General features: G+C 40.4%; 1 pseudogene; it reads left to right on the top strand.

Annotated features, from left to right (window-relative positions):
* The first annotated feature begins 357 nt into the window (after positions 1-357).
* On the top strand, positions 358-12,593 carry LOC129496883 (NADH-cytochrome b5 reductase 3-like; annotated as a pseudogene).
* Positions 12,594-22,892: the final 10,299 nt, after the last annotated feature.

Here is a 22,892-nt window from a genome sequence, read left to right on the forward strand (position 1 = left end):
AATATATTGAGTGCATTTCAAACAAGTCTTAATTTTGATTATCCTGCTTATCAATTTTTAAAAGTTTTTGATGTATGCTATTTGTGTCATACTTAGGAAATCTCTGCCTAATCCAGGATAATACATATGTTCACCCATTTTCTTCTAGAAAATTTGTATCTTTAGTTCTCACTTTACGTTCTATGATTCACTTGACATTTAAAACTTTTTTGTAGAATCTCTGAATTTTTAGTACATGGATAATCAATTGTTCCAATAAAATGTATTAAAAAGAAAAAAAAGAATTAGTCCCCTTCTAAGATGAGGAAATTATACTTACAGGAGATCCTGTAAGATCCTATCCTATTGCCTAATACCATGAAAGCAGTGGCCATCGATAATACTGATGATGACAGACTGAAAGTAAGAAAAAAGAGTCTGATTACGTGTAATGGGGATGCAAAAGGAATGTACATTATTTTTTGCCTGGAAGGAATCATGCATGACATATAGTAAAAGTTCAGTAGATATTTGCTAAAAGTATCATTCAGAGAAAGAAAAAAGATGAAAGCAATTGAATCACATATGTATGATTGTGAATGCCCACTTTAAAACTTTTTTGGACTAAAATTTTGAGGGAATACTGTGCAGAGCTTTGATGCTTCTATAATGCATTTTTTTAAAGATTTTATTTATTCATGAGAAATACAAAGAGAGGGAGAGGCAGAGACACAGGCAGAGGGAGAAGCAGGCTCCATGCAGGGAGCCCGACATGGGACCCTGATCCCTGGGCCAAAGGCAGCGCTAAACTGCTGAGCTACCCAGGCTGCCCTTCTATCATGCATTTGATGACAGTATCAGTACTACCTTAAAATTCTTGCTTGAGGGACATCTGCGTGTCCCAATGGTTGAGTGGCTCAGCGGTTGAGTGTCTGCCTTCCACTCAGGGTGTGATCCCAGAATCCTAGGATGGAGTCCCAGATCAGGCTCCCTGCAGGGAGCCTGCTTCTCCCTCTGCCTATGTCTCTGCCTCTCTCTGTATGTCTCTCATGAATAAATAAATAAAATCTTTTTAAAAAATTATTTCTTGGGATATACCTTGATGTAATTTGGAGAACTTTCTCAGCTCACTCCTTCCTTACAGACTTCAACTCTCTTAAAATGTCAACTCTGCTCTTTACCCAGCTGTCCCATAGCTGAGTAGTAAAGGTGACTTTGGAGTAATACAGACCTAAGTTTGAATTTCAGCTCAGCTCTACCAGTTACTAGCTGTATACCCCAGGCAAGTTCCTAAATTAATCCTCAGTTTCCTCATATGTAAAATTGGAATAATAGGACCCAGCCCATTTACCCTAATAAATGATTATGAAGATTGACTAAGAAGGCATATACAAACTCACTGTTTCACCTACATTATGGTGCATGGACTGCACTTAATTAACCAGTCACTAACTGGGGAGCATACATAAGTTTAGGTTCTTCAAGAAACAAGTAAGACAGGATTAGATAAGCAAGAGATTTATTGGGGAAATGCCTATAGAGGGGAAGAAGGCAAGAGAAGGTGAGGGAAGCCTCCAGACCATGTTGCAGCTCCAATATCTATGGAAGAAAAGAGGGGGAATGGGAGGAAGGAATAGAAAGAGCACAATTCCAGGAAAACCTCAGTAAGCCACTGAGAAGTCCTCAAGCCAAAGTGGCTACCACTCACTGGAACTGGCCTGCCTTAGTATGCTTGCATGCTCAGTCATTGGCATGGGAAGTCCAGTCCCTGCACAAACCTAGTAATGGATGCAGACAGGAAATAGCTGAACTGCCATTAGTCATGCTCCTTTCAAGGAGGAGATTGGAGCCGTGCACTTTCATGGCGGCTGCATTCTACCCACTGCACTGCTCAGGTCCACTTCTATAGCAGGTTCAGGGAGCAGGACTTCCACAGGTTTGTGGACCTGTCTTTCTGCAGGGAAATTTAGAAAAGATGGTTAATGAGGCAGACTATGGCCAGGTCACCACCATTGGTCTCAGAGCCATAGCTGGTTCACATCCTCTCCTTCTGTACATTCTTTTTGGTTTTTTGTTTTCTCTTCCGTCCATTCTAAATTCCTCTCATGCTTAGCTATTACTTTGGCAGGTTCTGGTGGTTTACCTGTTGAAGTGACCCAAATCTTCATTCCCTAGGAGTCTGAGCCCTTTGCAGTCACGCCCTTCTCAGGCTGGGATTGCTATATGCTTCCAGTCACAGTTCCAATGGGGTAACTGAGTGCCAGGAGAGGCCCCTGTGTTCTCCTGGGTTCCACTCATGTTCCTCCCTAGCTGTGTTTGTAAAAGGTACTCCTGCTGCTGATGAGGATGGATTCTCCCTGCTATGATGATGACCCTTTTTCCCCTGCTGGTCTCTGGAGACAAGGAATCCAAAGGGCCACAGCAACAGCTATAATTTAGAATGTGGACAAAGTTCCCCAGTGAGTCATTAGGAGTGATGGTAAATGGCACCACTCCTGCTCCAATTCCTTGGTTCCTAGGTGTGGACACACTGTCATACAAAGGTCTCTGATGGAAAGCCTATCTTACGGGAAGACAATTGGTCTCTCAGTTGCCTCTGATCTGTCATTTCAGACGTGCCTTTCCAAGGCCTCCCAGCACTCTACGAGGTCCACTGCTCTAGATGGTGGTGTCATATGTAATGTATGTGACCAGGGGACCATGTGATCACAGGCCCTCTGTTTTTTAGATTTTATGTAGTACCTTCATTGTCTACATATTTGCCCTTTGGGATACTATGAACTGTTAACCCTCCCCTGTATCTCTGCAGACCAAGCCCCTGTGGCTGCCACTTTGTCTCTACTGGTTATTATAGTACTGTGGCCTCATGGATTCTGGTAGTTCAGCATTTCCAATTGGCCTCTCTCTGTTCCTTAGGAGGAGCTCCAACATGTCCATGGCTATTTAGGAGTCCAGCTCCAGGTCCACTCTCCTACTTCAACCCCAGACCATCAGAAGTGACTCCTTGGTGATATGGACAGCTTTCTCTGCAGTGCATTCTAAACGGTCTTGGTGAATTGTATGTCGTTTGAGCCTCTCATGAAACATAATCCTCTTGGGGCTTCTGGCCTTACATAGTATTTCCACTCTAGCATGCCCCTTCCCTCCACTTCTTAAACCCTCCTCTGCCTTCTGTCAGGCATCTGCACTTCACTCAGCTTTGGCCATTACTTCTTCCAGGCTTCAAACAGCCATCCCACGTATTCTGGGGTGAGTTTGCCTCATCCTCTCAGGTCCTTGCCAGGGTGTTAAACATGTGTCTTTAGAAAAAGAAAAAAGGGATCCCTGGGTGGCTCAGCAGTTTAGCGCCTGCCTTCAGCCCAGGGCATGATCGTGGAGACCGGGGATCGAGTTCCACATCAGGCTCCCTGCATAGGGCCTGCTTCTCCCTCTGCCTGTGTCTCTGCCTCTCTCTCTGTGTGTCTCTCATGAATAAATAAATAAAATCTTTTTTAAACATTAAAATATAAAAATAAAAAAGAAGAAGAAAGCAAAGAAAAAGAAAAAAAAGGCCCTTAGGTCTGAGATCCAGATAGTTATACTTTTTTGGGCAAGGTTACTTATCACTTATATAACTGATCGTGTTTCTCCTGTTGATTGTTAGGAAGCTCAGAATCAAATTTTAGTCTTATATGTTTGTTTTTTTCTTAAAGACTTATTTATTTATTTTAGAGAGAGAGCGAGAGAGCCTGCAAAGTAGAGAGGGTCGGGTAGAGGGGAAGGAGAGAATCTCAAGCAGACTCAGCGTGGAGCTAGACAGGGCTCATCTCACAACCCTGAGATCACAACCTGAGCTGAAACCAAGAGTCAGGCATTCAACCGACTGAGCCATCCATGGGCCATTTAACTGACTGAGCCACCCATGGGTCATATATGTTTTATACATGGAAATTATATACCTTACATACTATCTTCAAAACAGCTTCATCTTTCTTCTCACTTTACACTGACTCCTTCAATTGCATTTATTCAACCCACTATTATTATTATTATCTCATTCTATCTTGGCCTCCCCTACTGTGAGATCTCGGTCAAGAGACCAAATTTCTAGGGGCTTTAATTTCTTCCTCACCAGTAACTGAGGAAAATCATAATGTCCACTTGATAGGGTTAGCATAAGGATGAATAATCATAGTTAGTAACATTAGTTAGAAGACACTCAAGTTTTTTTACTAAAAAAGTCAGATATCTGATATAAGATATCAATGTAGTAATTTCTGAAAAGATGAACATCCATTTATTATAAAAACACTCAATATACAGAACAGAGTATTACTAATCTTATTTATTATGGCTTAATCTAACTGAAGGCTTTTGTGGTTCATGTAATTAACAGCACTATAACAGAATCAATAAAACTATTATAATGAATATTTATACAGAAGGGTTCATTTATGGGAGATATATATACATAGGATAAACGAGAGGATAGCCCCATTGGAAGGTAGTGAACTCAAGGATTCTTTACTTCAAAATCTATTCAGTTTTACAGGAATATCAGATTGCTTTGGACTGACTTACTAGCTTTAATAATGAGGCTTATTCTACACCAGGGACTTAGTACTGCATTAATAATGAAAGCACTATTCTGACAGCCAAGCTTAGAGCCTGGAAAGGCCACTGTACCAGAAAGCATGGGAACTGAAAGCTCAGTGAGCTCTGTGACAGGCCAAGAAAACATAAGGCAGTCTGTTTAACCTCTCTGAGCTTGTACTTCTCCTGGGTTAGAGCACATGATTTTTATGATGTCTGTCAGCATCAAAATTCTGTGCATCTTTATTTTTTAACCTCATAGTATCCATGTAAAAGTGATTGGCCAATAAATCATATTTGGGTTTTGAGTGGAAAGCCTAAATTACATACTTAAAAGCAATAGGAAAATAAAGCTTAACAAGAACTAGATTTCATTTCTCCCCAAGTTCTAATTTTCTATTATTCTGACAGGAGATTGGTATCTAGGACTCATAGATTCTCAGAGGTCTGTGGCACCCAACAATTTAACTCAATTCAACAATATTTTATTCAGTACCAATATATGCCAAGTACATACTAAATTTTGAAGTTTCTGAGAATATGATGCAAGAGACACACAATAAATAACAATCAACTGAACAACTATGTGTTTAGAATAGTATACTCAGCCCTTAGCAAGAGTGGTCATCAGAGACTGCTTTTTAGAAGAAAAGGCAAAACATCCACCCTAAAAATAAATGATCAAGTGTCAAGTGGCTGACACAGAAGGGTAATGGCATAAGATTTCAGAGATAGGAAACATCACGGAAAATCCAGGTAAATTTAAAAAAAAAAATCCAGATAAACTTCCTGGAGGGTGAAATGTGAATTGAACCTTGAATGTTACCAAAAAACAAAGAGATGGGAAAGTGATAAGCCTATTTAGATGGTATTTATATCCTTCCCAGAATTTTTAGGATGAGGTTTATTTTTATGTGTGAAATCTGTGTGTTTAATTTTATGTGTGTTTTATCTGTGTGTGTTGTCTTTACTCAATTTTACATACCATAACAGCAGAAACCACACAGAATATTTATATGATTCAGCACAACAGATATTTACAGGGTGCCTACTCTATGTCAAGTACTGTACAGGGTATGTGTTGGTGGGGAGGGAAAGGTGAAGAAGGAAAGAGAAAGAAATCAGAGATACAACTCAGAGGTCAGCTGAGGCCCCTTTGGCTCGCAAAGATCTGGGTAAACTTGGTTTGAATCCCCAACCCTTAACACTGGCCTGTGGAAGTATACAGCCCTTCCCAGAGCTGGATGATACTCAAAGGGACACTTCCACTTCCTCACATCTAATATGTTCTGCACAATGTTGAAATGAAACCCTGCCTCTTCCTGGTTTTCCCATCAAAGGCACTCACACAAAGCAACCTGACTTTGATGGTCATTGCTGGAGATGTAGGGAATGGCAGGGAGGAATCACAGCTCAGCTATGCTGCTAGCTGCTCTCTCTCTCTCTCTCTCTTTGCCCTCTGCCCTCCCTCCTCTCTTTCCCACACACTCTCCATCCCAGATTACCCCCAAAATTGCACAGTACCCACAGCAACTGGACCTTCCTCTAACATCCATATCCTCAAGTCATGACATTCTGCCTCAAGCTCTGCGACCAATTCGGTTATACCCAATTTTCCAAACCTCAGTGCTTCCAGCCCCAAGTGGAATTTTGGCTCCAGCTCTTAAGGGACAGTGATATTCTCTCCACCTTGTTACAAAGAGATAAGTACACTGGTTACTCTAAGAGAAACCGAAAGTGCTATGGGGGGACAGAGCAAGAGAGAAGGCAGGATGGGGGTTATGACGGGTTCCTTGACCCTTTCCAACTGGTCTCTCCCACACACACACATTCATACAGTGTGTACTACAGCCATCAGTCTTGGGAAATCTGTGTCTGCTGCCTTCTATTGCTATTTCTCATTCCATCTGTCCCTGTGTCATGTCTCTGACCAGATATTCTGTGGCTCCAACACAGCATCATTTCTGTTTCCTCCCCCAAAATTCTCTTGAGTCATGAGCCTCCCTGACTGGTCTGGGAACTGTATAATTTGCCTAGCTTCACAATACCTTCCCCAAAATTCCCCCCAGAATATCATATAGCAGGAATTTTTTCAATTAAAATTAATTTACATACCTGTAAAAATGCATTAAGTATGTAACCAATTTGCTTGAGTTGGCTGGAGCTGTCCATTCATGTTACACCGAGGAGGAGCTGGAAAGAACTAACCTGTACTGACGTATTCCAGGGGCCCACCATCTGCTGCAATTCTCACAATCATCTTTTCAGGTGAGATCAGGTGATCTGCCAAAGGTCACACTTCAAGAACAGGCACTAGAATCTTAACACAGGAATATCTGGCGTCAAAGCTCCTGCTCTTTTCACTACACCACATCTCTAAAATAATAATGCTCCTTTAAGGACATTCAAATCCTCGTTATTAAAAAGAAGAGCAGGGGTGCCTGGGTGGCTCAGTGGTTGAGCCTCTGCCTTTGGCTCAGGCCATGATCCCAGAATCCGGGATCAAGTCCCACATCGGGCTCCCTGCATAGAGCCTGCTTCTCCCTCTGCCTGTGTCTCTGCCTTTCTCTCTGTGTATCTCCATGAATAAATAAATAAAATCTTAAAAAAAAAAAAAGAGCAGTTGTTTGTGTCTTTTTTTTAAAGATTTTTAAATTCATTTACTTGGGAGAAAGAGCACAGAGGGAGAGGGAACTGAGCAGAGAGCCTGATGTGGGGCTCAATCCCAGGACCCTGGGATCATGACCTGAGGAGCAGATAGACACTTAACCAACTGAGCCATCTAGGCACCCTGAAGGGCAGTTATTTGATAGGATACAAACTAAAGACCATCCCAATGTTAGAGAGTCTTGAGTAGTAGAAAGAAAATTGACTCCATGACCTTGAACAAGTGGCTTTACCTTTCTGAGCTTCAGGTCACTCATTTGTACACACAATTTTACAGAGTTGATATCAACACTAAATTAAATTATATATGTACATATTTAATATATAGTTAACTTAATATATAAGTCTAACTCTGTCTGGCAAGAAGGGTTAAATAGAATTCCTGCTTCCTTTTACAGAATGTAAAATGGGAGTTGACAGTTCTGACCTTCAGTTTAGTTGGACAGGTGTTTTTAATTGGGTTAACACATTACATTATTTGGGAGGGGCATTGACTGACTTATACATGAACAGACTAATCATTAATTCAACATCACCCCAGAAACAACCACAGTCTTGGAGGTAAGTTAACCCTGCCATCAACATCATATGAAGCCCTCCTCCACAATAACCATGACTGTCTCCTAAACGAGGTGTTTTCAGATTGTTGCTATCAGCCCATGTAGGAGGTAAGAGGGTTTAAGGTATGAACATTTTAAAAATGTGGGGAAGTTTCAGAGGCTGGTTTTGGGAGATGGATCCACTCTTCCTAATCCCTCAACTACACCAAGTCCTACTGGCTTTTGTTTCTAGGAGCACAGTCTTGGCTGAGAATCAGAACTGGGTCTTAGCTCTGCCTCTTCCTAGTTTTAAGACTTTGAGGTTTAAATCCCGGTTTTCTCATCTCTAAAATGCAGATGATGAGGTTTTCTGTCTTCTAAGGTTGTTGTGAAGATTAAGTTAAATAATGAATTCAAAGCACTGAGTACAGTATCTGGCACATTGTAAGCCCTAAAAAAGCTAGTTATTATTTTATTAGCATGGACCAGAGCCTTGAAGTCCTAAGATGCAGGGCAGTAGAAGAGGAAAGGAAACAGCCTCCCTGTGGCTGGAGGATCAAGTTCAGCATCACAGTAGAGCATACAAAGCCCATCATAATCTGGCCCCAAACCTCTGCTTTACCCTTTGGTTACCTGCACATACCATGCAAAAACCTTCTTAGCTCCCTGAGGCAAGTAAGATCCATCCTTTAGTTTCACAGAGCACTTCACATGTACTTTTGTACTTTTTCTTACTATACCTTATTCCCACTATTCATTTGCATATCTATCTCCACTTTACCCAACCGCATCCCAGGCTGTGAATACAGACACTAGAGCCATATAGCATCTTTGTATTTGCAGCCACAGGCATCTGTAAGTCTTGGATGGATGGATGGATGGATGGATGGATGGATGGATGGATGGATAAGGAATATGGAGACAACACAGTGATTTGGTCAAGAGATTAAGACCTGGTACCCAGGAGACAGGGTAAGATAGTCTTTGTTTGCTTCATAGATTTTCTTAAACCCAGGTTTGAGCACAGGTATAGAGGACATGACGTTTGCAGAGTCATTTGCTTAATGGAGCTGGTTGGGCAATCTATGTGTGTCTTTTAGGAAAGCAGGACTGGCTGGTGGCTCCTGGCAGGGCCAATATCAAGCAGAACACTTTAGCAACCAGGAAGCCAAGGCAGGATGATGTCTCTAAGTTTTCCTGCTGTCTTCAAGGTTAAACAGTTAGGAGCAACATGTCCTTCCAGGTGTGGTCAGCTGCCAGCAGGGCAAATAGACTTGTGGGCAAGGATCATCGTCCCTGTGATTATGTTCACTGTAAACAATGATGCAAGATCTAAAGAGGGAAAGTGGGTATGAAATGTGATTCCCACAGAGGATAGACCATCTGAGGATAACATTTCAAAATACCTAGAATATAAAATATTTTAGAACATAAGGCAATATAGAGGGAGGTTATATACCTTGATTTTTCAGGAATCATCCTTTTTTCATTTTATTTTTTTCTTGTTAAAGGCAACTGAAAATGATATTTATTCATTGATCACTTATTATGTACTTCATACTTTATTTTTTAAAAAGTGATGTGCTGGAGTCAGCCTGGCACATGAGAACAGGCTGTGTGCATGTCTCCTTGACTCCATATTAGATGATTTCACATTGGCACCTTAAAATCAGTCACTGCAGTAGTTACGCTACGGAAATTGGCAAGCACTACCGATCAAGGTTTCCCACTTCCACATCCTCTGAGAGCTAGTTGTTAAACATTTACCAGCACACCACAGGCTTTACAATGAATGAACCCAATTAATTCCCCGAACACTCTCATTTTACAGAATGGAAAATTAAGTTTAGACAGGGTAAGTAACAAAATAACTTACCACAAACTTTTTGGTAGCAGAGGCAGGATTAAAATTCACACCATCTGCCTCCAAAGTTGATGCACTTAATTATGATGGAGAAAACAACTTCCTAATTCATTTTATAAGACCAGCATTATCCTGATAGCAAAGGCAGATAAAGACATCACAAGGAAAGAAAATTACAGGTCAATAAGCCTTATGGATGCAAAAATACTCAACAAAATACTTGGAAATCAAATCCAACAGCATATTAAAATGATTATCTACCATGACCAGGTGGGATTTATCTCAGGAATACAAGAGTAGTTCAACATAAGAAAATCAATGTAATAAACTACATTACTAGAACAAAGGTAAAAATAAACAAACAAAAACAAGAACAAAACCAAAGACCTAGGATCATTTCCTAGCTTGTCGTTGAAAAAAAAAAAAAAGGCATTTGGCAACATCCAACAGTCTTTTGTGATAAAAACACTCAGAAAACTAGAAATAAAAGGGAATTTTTCTAACATGATAAAGGGCATTTATGAAAAACCCAGAGTAATAAAAGACTGAAAGCTTTCCCGATAAAGCAGTAACAGAGGATGGACTCCAATTTTCAAAAAAAAAAAAATCCTGTAGATAAAATGTTATCAAACAGCATCACATGCTAAAAAGAAATTGCTCATCAAAGGAAGAGATTGATGCAGCAAACTTCATTGTTATCCCATTTTAAGAAACTATCATTGCCATCCAACCTCCAGCAACCACCACCTTGATCAGTCAGCAGGCATCAACATCAAGACATGACCCCTTACCAGCAAAAAGATTACAACTTACTGAAAGCTCAGGTGATGGTTAGCATCTTATAGCAATAAAGTGTTATTTAATTAAGGTATGTACATTGGTGTGCTTTAGACATGTTACTAGACTACAATAATAGTGTCAACATAGCTTTTATTTGCACTGGGAAACCAAAAAATTCATTTTATTTGCTTTATTGTGATATTCACTTTATTGTGGTGGTCTGGAACCAAACACACAATATCTCTGAGGTGTGGCTATAAATGGAAAGACATCCATGTTCATGCTTTGGAAGACTAAATAGTGATAAGATAGCAATACTCCCTATAGTGGTTTAGAGATTCAACACAATTTCTATCAAAATTCCAACAGCCTTTACTGCAGAAATGAAAAAAACCTATTCTCCAGTTCACATGGGATTGCAAGGGGCCCAGAATACATAAAACAATCTTAAAAAAGATCAAAGTTGGAGGACTCACGACTCCTGATTTCAAAACTTACTACAATGCTACAGTAATCAAAACGGTGCTATATTGGCATAAGGACAGACATATAGACCAATGGAATAGAATTGAAAGCACAGATATAAACCTATACATTTTTGGCCAATTGATTTTCCACAAAGGCATCAAGTTCATTCAATGAGGGGAAAGATTAGTCTTTTCAGAAGAAAATGTTGGCATAACTGGATTTCCCCATGCAGAAGAATGGATTTGGATCCCTACTTCATATCACATATAAAAACTAACTCAAAATGGAACCAAAGAACTCTTAGAAGAAAATATAGGGGTAAATCTTAGTGATCCTGGGTTTGGCAATGGATTCTTAGATATGACACCAAAAGTATGAGCAAGAAAAGAGAAAAAATAGTTAAATTGGACTTAAAATTAAAAACTTTTTTAAAACTGTGCATCAAAGGACATTATTATAAAAGTGAAAAGAGGCAGCCCAACTTGGCCTGGGCAGCAGTCACTACCACAGGGCCCAGCTGAGCATAGGGAGCATGTGGAGCTCTCTTCAGTCTGGTTCCTCTACAGCCTTCCCAGCTATCCAGTACTGGGCCCCAGCCATAACCCTTAGAAACCTGGACATCAAGTATCCACTGTGGCTCATCAATAAGAAGAACACTGGCCATAGTACCCAGTGGTTTTGCTTCATGTTACTATGGCCCCATCACATTCTAGGCCTTCCCATTGGCCAGCATATCTACCTGTTGATTCAAATCCACCAAAACCGGGCAGCCCAGGTGGCTCAGCAGTTTAGTGCTGCCTTCGGCCCAGGGTATGATCCTGGAAACCCAGGATCAAGTCCCACGTCAAGCTCCCTGCATAGGGCCTGCTTCTCCTTCTGCCTGTGTCTCTGCCTCTCTCTCTCTCTCCGTGTCTCTCATGAATAAATAAATAAAATCTTTTAAAAAAAATTAAAAAATGCACCAAACCTGGTCATTTGTGCTGTATACTTATCTCCAGCCATGACAAGGGCTTAGTGGATTTGGTCATCAAGCATTTCTTCAAAGGCATCCATCCCAAGTTTCCCACTAGACGGAAAGATGTCCCAGGACCCAGAAAACAAGATTAGAGACATCATTGAGTGAGTTCCAGGGCTCAAACTGGCTGCTAGTCTACCCAGGCAAAGGGAAGTTTGCCATCTGTCCAGACAAGAAATCCAACCCTGTCATCAAGATGGTGAAGTCTATTGGTGTGACCATGGGAGGAATGGGCATCAGTCAGATGCTGCAGGTGATTCATAACATCATGAAGGACCTGGACAACCACACCATATGCCAAATGCTCTTTGCCAATTGGACCGAGAAGGACATCCTGCTACAGCCAAAGCTAAAGGAACTAAGGAATGAACACTCCACTTGCTTCTGATAGAGGGGGGAAAAACCCTGAAGCCTTGGACTATAGCTAGGGCTTCGCGAATAATAGATGATTAGGAACTACCTACCACCCCCAAAAGTGGAACCACTGCTGCTCCTGTCCATAAGCCAGTCTGCCTGCCTGTCCAACCTGGACCCCATGGGCCACTCCAAAGAGTGCTGTGTTACCTTCTATTGGCCAGGCCCTGGCATCATGCAGAGCCCAGATATCACCATACCCTGTCTGTACCCAGTACCCCTGCACAATCATTCTTCAATACTGTGGTCCAAGTTCAGCCTAGCCTACTCATGCCCTGGGTGGTTATCCAGCTGAGCTGACCCAAAGGGTCTCCCTTGGAACACAGTTCTGTTTCAGATGGGCCACAGCTGGCAACATTCAGGGCAAGTTCCTTCCTCACTCTCACTCAGCCCTGACCCTGTCCTCATGATTCCTTGTCCCTCCTTCTATCCTTCAACTTCCTCTCTGCCACATACACACATTACAGGGTTGAGGCTCCCAGCACCTTGCTTGACCCACCTCTCCCTGCAGTGGACCACAGTCTGGAAATAAACATAATGTATAGGCATCCCAGAGCTCCAGGGGTCAGGGGCTACTCCTCACTGTCTGCCTCAGAGGTATTGGTAGGCTTCAGCAGCACCTGACACTACATGAGGCCCATGACACCAAAAATTCCAGGGCATGAGGGTTGTGATGAGAGGGAAGGATGCTGGAGGTGAAAGGCTGCCTCCCATTCTAAGGCCCAGCCAGGCCCCAGCCAGACAGGAGGTCGGCTCTCTAAAGTGGGAAGAGGGTACTGGCTGAGGTTCTCTGAGGGCTGGCACGTGGGCCATCTTGAAACCACAGCATTTTCCCCTAACACACCCAAACATTCAAGCAGCTTGGGATCCAAGCTGTCAGCTTGGCAGAGTCCCATCTACCACAAAACGGGGATTTGGACAAGGGAGGGGGAACCTGGGCTCCTGGCTGGGGCCACCAACCCTAAAGGGAGAGTTCTACCCCTTTCACCTGCCTTGAGCCCCAGTGTGGGGGAGATTTTACACAGTGCCTCATGTCTGAGGGACAGCCTCATGGCTTCCACATTGCCTTTAGACAACAGCTGTTAGCCTTTTACATATCAGCTTGGTCAGAAGAAGTTTTTTTATAAGCAGAAAAAAAGTTGAAGTAAAATTGTGCTAATATTTTTAAAAAGTGAAAAGACAACCCACAGAATGGGAGAAAATATTTGCAAATCATGTATCTGATAAGAGTTTAATATGCAAAATACCTAAGAACTCCTACAGCTCAACCTAAAACAAACAACTCAATTAACAAATGAGCAAAGTACTTGAATAGACATTTATCCAAAGAAGATATACAAATGGCCAGTACGTGCATTAAAAATGTCATTAGTCATTAGGAAATACAACTCAAAACCACAATGAGATACTGCTTCACACCTACAAGGATGGCTATAAAAAGAAAACAGAATTAACAAGTATTGGCATGGATACGGAGAGACTGGAACCCTCATCCCCTGCTGGGGGGAATGTAAAATGGTGCTGTCCCTGTGGAAAGTAGTTTCTCAAAAAGTTACACATAGAATTATCCATGACCCAGCAATTCCACTCCTGGTATATATATATATACACACAAAAATTGAAAAGAAGGATTCAAACAGACACTTGTAAACCAGGGTTCATTGCAGCTTTATTTACAATAGCTGGAAGGTAGAAATAATCCAAGTGTCTATCAGCAAATAAATGGATAAACAATATGTGGTAGCTACATACAATAGAATATTTAGCCATGAAACGGTATGAAGTTCTGATACTACAGTTCTGACATGAAGTTCTGATATGCTACAACGTGGATGAACCTCGAAAGAAGCCAGTAACAGTGGGACAGATATTGTGTGAAATATAGGAATATATATGAAGTCATATATTCCTATATTCCATATATTCATATGATTTCTAAAATAGATGAATTCATAGGGGCAGAAAGTGCATGAGTTTATCAGGGGCTGGAGGAAGGAGGAATGGGACATTTTGGCTTGATGGATATGGAGTTTCTGTTTGGGGTGATGGAAAAGTTTTGGAAATAGATCATGGTAGTGGTCACACAACATTTTCAATAATTAATGTCACTGAGCCATACACTTAAAAATGGTTAAAATGGCATATTTCATGTTGTATATATTTTACCACATTTTTTTAAAAAAGCACAACTAATTAAAACTGTTCTTGTCAACCCTCCACTAAATCTCCCAACATCTTCTTATCCGCCTTTGAGTCCAGTGACCTAATGTTGCCGACCTCTCTCCCAACTGCTTGAAGCCTTTTCCTTCCGTGTTGTATACTTGCCAATACCACACCAACCAGCACTCTATGCTGGCCAACCACTACTGTGGTGACAAAAACTGCTGAGGTAGTACGTAGGGCATTAGGGGAAAGACTTTAAAAGGAGTACAAAAATATGTTTGTGTTGTAAGTATGTATATATAAAAAGTACACTGAAGAAAGTTTCTAGAAAGCATGGGTAAACCTTATTTGATAGCTCTAGACACTTATACAGGGAGATGAGCTTTCTCCTGGATCACCTCTGTCAGGGGTTAGGAGAACAAAGCTGTGGCATCTCAACTTCCACTGGTGGATTGTCCCCCAAGTATTAGGCCATGAAGGCTGGGTCTCCTTAAAAGATTTGGACCAGCCCTTATTGTCCTAATCCCTTAATGTCCTCTGTGCTCATACTCTCTTGTTTTGTTTTGCTAAGTTTGGCAGAATGTCTGACTCCTTGGCCTTTTCACTGTCTCTTGAAGCTTCAGGGTATTCCTGTGTGGGCCAGAACTTTGTTTTATAAAGTGAGAGTTTGGAACCTAATAAATCCCCCCTTTCTGTTCTTGTTCCACAGGTCTGCCAACATGTCAAGGAAAAGGGGAACTCCAATTGCTTTTTTGCTTTAGAGGCCTAGACGCATTTTTACATATATTTGTAAAAAAAGTCAGATTCTTAAATCTACTGAGTATAAAATCATGTACCATAGTGGTTAAGAGTTGGGGCATTGGTGTTCAACATTGGTTTCAACATATGTTCAACATTGGCTCTGTCTCGACTGTAGTGACTTGGACAAGTAGGCCTTCCACCCCTGCAAGCACTGATTTTTCTAATCTCCAAAGTGGCATGTAATAACACCTCCTTCAGAGGATTATGATGATGTCTAAATGAGGGAAAGTATGAAAGGTACCTCACACAGTGGCCAACACAGGCTCAAAAGGGTTAACTCCTTAGTTACTTTATTTGTTGTAGAGCATCCATGAAAGCCCATAGGCCTCCTCCATGAGATTTCCCCCAATGAACAGACCACAATTTCTCCTTTCTCTACACTCTGAAAACACTTCATGAAAATATAATTGATGATATAGCCATGTACCCAAACTGGTCAAATAAACTCTAAGTCCTCTGAGAGGAGGTAATAATGTCATGCACTGTTGCCATTCTTAGAATCTGATGAAATGGGCCCTAAGAAACACTTATGAAATTGAAAGACTGAGAAGCAATTTGGGGCCCTGCAAAAAGCACTGGACTTCTTGCCAAAAGGTTGAGGTTCCAGTCCTGGTTTTCATATGTGCAAGCTTTGTGACACTGGATAAGAAATTTGAATGTAACTCTGATAATCAGTCTACATGGGTGTAATAGGTGGCCCAACTGCAATAAATGAAATGTTTGTGTCACCTGCCCCCCTACCAAATTCATGTTGAAATCTTAACCCCTAATATGAAGGCATTAGAAGGGGAGACTTTGAGGAGATACTTAGGTCATGAGGCTAGAGCCCTGTTTCTGCCCCATGAGGACACAATGAGAAGCTGGCAGTTTGCTACCCAGAAGAGAGTTCTCATTAGGACCTGAACAGGTTGGCACCTTGATCTCAGATTTTCAGCCTCTAGAACCGTGAGAGATAAATTTCTACTGTTTATAAGCTACCCAACTTATGGTATTTCATTGTATCTACCCAGTCTAAGACTAACCTACTCTCAAGACAGAATTGCAGTGAGATTCAGTGTGACACCATACGTGTGACTATGCCTGGTAATTCCTAAAGTACTGCAAACATAACCCTATCTGGATTCCTGCATTGCTATTTTAAGTCTACATAAGTAACCAAGGTCTCCTCCTGTTGTCTTTATTCTAGGTTGCTGATAAATGCTTTTTGGTTCTGGAACTAAAAAGGGGCAGAAGAGAAGGAAAAAGAACTTGTTGGATGTCAATCACTTACAATGAGGCTGTTGTCAACCAATTAACAAGTTACACATAAAGTTAAAGCCCATTTGCATTGTACTGCAAGGATTAGGAAATTGATAGATTTTTTAATGGTAAACTCTTAAGTACACAAAGGCTTATGCTCAAAACTCCCATTAGCAATAGTGCAAGCTATGCCTGTTAGGCCCATGGAGAGATGAGAGTTGAATGTGATCCATAATCTATCTTACTTAATGTCATCAGTTTCCCTATAGCCCCTTCAAACAATCAGACGCCAGTGAAATGCCCTATGATAGATTTAATAGCCTTGGTTTTAGGAGAATACAGATAGTCGATTTCAGTGACACTTTTCAACAAGAGAAGCCTATACATATTTTAAAATCTTGATGTACCTGTGCATATTTATTTTTTGTTGGTTAAAAAAAGCAATCCTTTAATGATGAGAAGGCAATTAAAGAGAATAACATACAAGAGTATATCAGCTCAAATATTTCCCCTAATAACTTGGATTTTCCCCCTTCCTTTTATTATGTAAAAATGATTACATTTGTTGAGCCTTTTATAAATTAGAAAATCTTTCAGGTTGCCTTTGGTTTGTAAGAAATGAACAAACCAAAGGAAAGGGACATTGATCTTTTGTATTTCCTTCAAAATAATTACTGAAGGCACCCTTTGGATAGTCATGCAACACTGTGCTTGGTTAGAATTTTCCCAATTACAGAAGCACAAACACTATCTCTTCCTTATTCCTTTTTTTTTTTTTAAGATCTTATTTATTTGAGAAAGAGAAAGAGCACGAGTGGGGTGGGGTAGGGCAGGAATGAAAGAGAGAGGGAGAAGCAGACTTCCTGCTGAGCAGGGAGCCCAACACAAAGCTCGATCCCAGGACCCTTGAGATCATGATCTGAGCCAAAGGCAGGTGCTTAACTGACTGAGACACCCCGGTTTGGTTAAGCATCAAACTCTTAATTTCAACCTCGGTCATCATCTCAGGATTGTGATCTCAGCGTGGTGAGAGATGGAGCCATGTGGCTCCCCAGGCTCCCCAAGCTAGTTCCCTTTAAAGCAGACTCAGATTGAGTTAGTAAATTTCAGGGAATTCTTCTTTCTTTAAATCTCTTGATATTTCAGTCCATCTCACATTCTATTACCACACAGAATGTAAAAAATCCATGAGGGCTGGGACTATGCCCTATATTTCCTCATATTGTAGGTACAGGGACCATATTTCCCGAACAAAAAAACCTAGACACGTAAATTTATAAAGAAAAAATTTTAAAAATCTGAAGTTGGACTTTTCTCTCCAAATCTGGGAGTATTGTATCTAATGGATGCATTCTAGCAAAATGTATTCTACATTGCATACATAGAACACACATGAATTGATTGATGGGTTGATTGCTTATCCTGTTTAGAACAGAGATTATAAACTGATAGACTGAAGCCCATATATGGCCCTTGGTGATTTTTTGTTGTTATTCTGCACTTTAAAAACAAGTAAGTCTCAATTGATTGCCAACATTTAAAAATTGCTGATTTCACATAAAAGTCCAGCTACTCTTGAGAAATTTGAAGATCTAAAAAGACTGGGTTGTTAGAAATCAGCTCAGAAGCTAAAGTCTCCCAAAATGGGGAAATCTAAAAAAAAAGGGGGGGGGGAATCTAATACACCTGGAAATGCAAAGAAGGCCATATTTCCAATATAATGAGGAACAGGAAAGAAAGCTGCTGCACAGAAAGGGACGACAAGGAAACACATGTCTGGACCTTGGCACATGGAGGAGACACCTACACCTCTATTGATCTCCTTCTCCACTTGCCAAAGGATAGTGTGATTATAAATTACAAACAAAAAAGATATTTATATATATGTATATTTTTTAATTTTTAGTTTTATTTTTATACAATGAAAGGATGTCACTTGGTAGAACTATATTATTGTTGGTAGAACACAGATCAAAATGTGTCTAAAATAGTTTGAAAAGCAATATTTCAACTGATTAAACAATCTGATTAATTCTGAGTTGCCACACAACACTCTATATGGATTATAAAGGAAGAATTAGAATATGAAGCAACAAAAACAAAATTTACATTAACCATAACCTTTTAAAAATTAAACCATCTTTTAAATATCACTTTTCTTTTTTTCAAGATTTGTGAGAGAAAGAAATGACGACTGAGAAGGGCAGAGATAGAGGGAGAATCTCAGACTCTGAGCTGAGTGCAGAGCCTGAGGCAGGGCTCAATCCCATGATCCTGAAATTATGACCTGAGCCAAAACTAAGAATTGGATGCTTTCACCGACTGAGCCACGTAAGCACCCCTAAACCATCACTTTTCTTTTATGCATCAGGAATATGCTTTCCTGTTCATCATAAGCTTCAGTTTGTTAGCAAACAGACATTATACCCTCCTGCCAGCTGGACTCCCCTTCCTCAGGTTGCACCCAGCCCTGTGCAGTGTCTTTTTCTACAGCTCCATAAGCAGCCTTGTATTATATACAGTCATGTTGTAAGTCTATATCCTTCACTGGATTAACAGTTTCTATGTGGCACAAACATTGTGTTTGTAACCCACACAGTGAGTATTCAATACACATTTTTATTTTTTTATTATTTATTTATTTATTTTTTTATGATAGTCACAGAGAGAGAGAGAGAGAGGCAGAGACACAGGCAGAGGGAGAAGCAGGCTCCATGCACCGGGAGCCCGACGTGGGACTCGATCCTGGATCTCCAGGATCGCGCCCTGGGCCAAAGGCAGGCGCCAAACCGCTGCGCCACCCAGGGATCCCCTCAATACACATTTTTATATTTCAAACTAATTTCCCCCAAAACGGGTGAGAAGTAAAACAATAATTTGTAGCAAGTATAATTGTTGTTTCATTTCAAGTAAAATAAGTAAAAAACAAAATAAAAACTTAATAGATAAGTAATTTTTTAAAAATACAGATATAGTACAGATATTTTACCTCTTTTTTTAAAAAATTTTATTTATTTATTCATGAGAGACACAAACACACACAGAGAGAGGCAGAGACACAGGCAGAAAGAGAAGCAGGCTCCATGCAAGGAACCTGATGTGGGACTCGATCCCAGGTTTCCAGGATCACACCCTGGGCTGCAGGCAGAGCTAAACTGCTGCACCACCGGGGCTGCCCTAGATAAGTAATCTTTGATAAGAAATTTACTGAATGCTTACTTTGTGGCACATACCATGCTAAATGCTTATAAATTAGCTCTCAAAATTCTCAAAACAATCAATCAGATATATGGCACTTTAATTACAGAAAGAAAACTGACAATTGGGGATTAAACCGTGCATTCAAATATTTGCTGAACACCTAACATATAGCACACTGAACTATCAGTTGGGGATATAGCAGAGAACTGACTTTGCCTTTTGTGGAACTTATTTTCTAGTGGAACTTGCTAAGATCACATATGTGATATATCAACATTCTAGATTTATAAATCATTTTATACATATGATAAGCTTGGACAATGTGAGTTCATCTCTTAAAGGCCCATTCTCAGAATTGACAAAAATTTGAGATGAGGAGCTGAGGCTCAGACCCTCATGACCTCCTGAAGATTAAAGTAATGCTAAAAGGTCACTCTGCCTTTGCTGGCAGCATTGAACCTGGGAGGATCTGATCTTTAAAACTTCCAGTAAACAGAAAATATTCTCAAGAGAAGATTTATAAATAATAAAAGGAATCAGAAATAAGATACTATAGACTATGGTATTAAAGAAATAAAACAGAGTTAAGACTGCATCTTTTTAAGTTAGATATTTTTCTCTCTTGTATATAAACCTCGGTTAAGAGCAGGGTGAAGCCACAGTAGAAGTCAGGGCACGGAATGGACTTTGGCCTCTTGACCTCTAAGTGGGATGGGAAAGTCTAGGGGAAGGATGAACTTCCAGGCACTATCACAATTCATGCTGACCACCATGCTGTGGTCCCTAGCTGTTATGCCATTTTGAATTTTATTTACTTCTCTGGACCTGGACACACAAGGAGTCACCCTGCTCAAAAAAATGCAGGAAAAATGGGGGATCCCTGGGTGGCTCAGCAGTTTGGTGCCTGCCTTTGCCTCAGGGCGTGATCCTGGAGACCGGGGATCTAGTCCCACATCGGGTTCCCTGCATGGAGCCTGCTTCTCCCTTTGCCTGTGTCTCTGCCTCTCTCTCTGTGTCTGTCATGAATAAATAAATAAAATATTTTTTTTTTAAATGCAGAAAGAAGAAAAGGAGCAGGTTCAGGTCTGAAACATTCTAATTTGCATCAGACACTTCCTGACAAACACTGAAGTTGCTGGGATAGATTCTGAGAGCTCCTCTCACTGCCAATGCAATTTAATCATTAATCTTCAAGGTTTTCATAACTAATCCCCAGTGATGTGGGCATCTTTGGGGGAAAAGTTTCATTCAAATAAAACCGAAGTGGAACTCAGAGAGTGAACAAAAAAGTGGTTTTAGAAACTACCTTCTAATTCTGAGTGGAGCTGAAAATTGCCTTTTACTATAATCTAAAGTAACACAGACGGGCACCTGTGTGGCTCAGCCAGTTGTCATGATCCGGGGGTCCTGAGATTGAGCCTGACATCAGGCTCCCTGCTCAGTAGAGAGCCTGTTCCTCCCTCTCCCTCTGCCCTTCTCCCCTGCTCGTGCTCTCTCTTTCAAATGAATAAAATCTTTAAAATTAGGTTCCTCAAAGAGTTAAAAATATACCTGCCCTACGACCCAGCAATTGCACTGTTAGGGATTTACCCCAAAGATTCAGATGCAATGAAACGCCGGGACACCTGCACCCTGATGTTTATAGCAGCAATGTCCACAATAGCCAAACTGTGGAAGGAGCCTCGGTGTCCATTGAAAGATAAATGGATAAAGAAGATGTGGTCTATGTATACAATGGAATATTACTAAGCCATTAGAAATGACAAATATCCACCATTTGCTTCAACGTGGATGGAACTGGAGGGTATTATGCTGAGTGAAGTAAGTCAATCGGAGAAGGACAAACAGTGTATGTTCTCATTCATTTGGGGAATATGAATAATAGTGAAAGGGAATATAAGGGAAGGGAGAAGAAATGTGTGGGAAATATCAGAAAGGGAGACAGAACATAAAGACTCCTAACCCTGGGAAACGAACTAGGGGTGGTGGAAGGGGAGGAGGGCGGGGGGTGGGGGTGAGTGGGTGACGGGCACTGAGGGGGACACTTGACGGGATGAGCACTGGGTGTTATTCTGTATGTTGGTAAATTGAACACCAATAAAAAATTATTTTATAAATAAATAAATAAATAAATAAATAAATAAAATAAAATAAAATAAAATAAAATAAAATAAATAAAATAAAATAAAATAAAATAAATACATACAGGGGTGCCTGGGTGGCTCAGTCAGTTAAGCATCTGCCTTCAGCTCAGGTCATGATCCTGGGGTCCTGGGATCAAATTGAACATTGGGCTCCCCGCATGGAGCCCATTTCTCCCTCTGCCTGTGTCCTGCCTTGCTCTGTGTGTCTATCATGAATAAAATAAATAAAATCTTAGAAAAAAATAACAAATCATTTAAAAGAAATAAGGTTTAATATTCTTATAGTGAAGATTTATTTTTAAATAATTATGGAATTTGTTCAGGGATACATACATGGATATTCTAATTTTTTCAATTTAATCATCTTGTGATATGTAAATCTATGCAGTACAATAGTGTAATCAACATATGCTGGTTAACTTAATTTTTCATTTTAAAGACCAAAATCAAAACCTTTGAACTTATTATACTTTTCAACCTGAAAGAATCAAAGAATAGCTACAATTCTAAAATAGCATCAATAAATTCAGTATTTTTTTAAAGATTTTATTTATTTATCCATGAGATACAGAGAGAGAGAGAGAGAGAGGCAGAGACAGAAGCAGGCTCCATGCAGGGAGCCTGACATGGGACTCGATCCCGGGTCTCCAGGATCATGCTCTGGGCGGAAGGCGGCGCTAAACCACTGAGCCACCCAGGCTGCCCAATAAATTCAGTATTATTCTTAATAAGTATCAAGAGGCTATATTGAAACGAGGTAAAATATAAATATCCTGTACTTAATTTAAAGTGTTGCCACTGAAATCAATTGCAGATGTTTATTCTGAAAGATGCTGCTATGAACATTGCAGACTCAATGCTGATCATGGTATTCACAATTAAAGTTATGGGATACCCAGAAAATAGGCTGAATCGGAACCTGTACAGTTTTAAAATACTCATTAACAACAACTTTTGAAAGACTAGAAAGCTATTGTTTTCATATAAATTGAGAGTTTTAAAATCATCTCCCTTTAGTGCTTTCAATTGTTACATGGCCATAAACC

The sequence above is a fragment of the Nyctereutes procyonoides genome, unplaced genomic scaffold (genome assembly GCF_905146905.1).
Source record: "Nyctereutes procyonoides isolate TBG_1078 unplaced genomic scaffold, NYPRO_anot_genome, whole genome shotgun sequence".
NCBI classification, from domain to species: domain Eukaryota; kingdom Metazoa; phylum Chordata; class Mammalia; order Carnivora; family Canidae; genus Nyctereutes; species Nyctereutes procyonoides.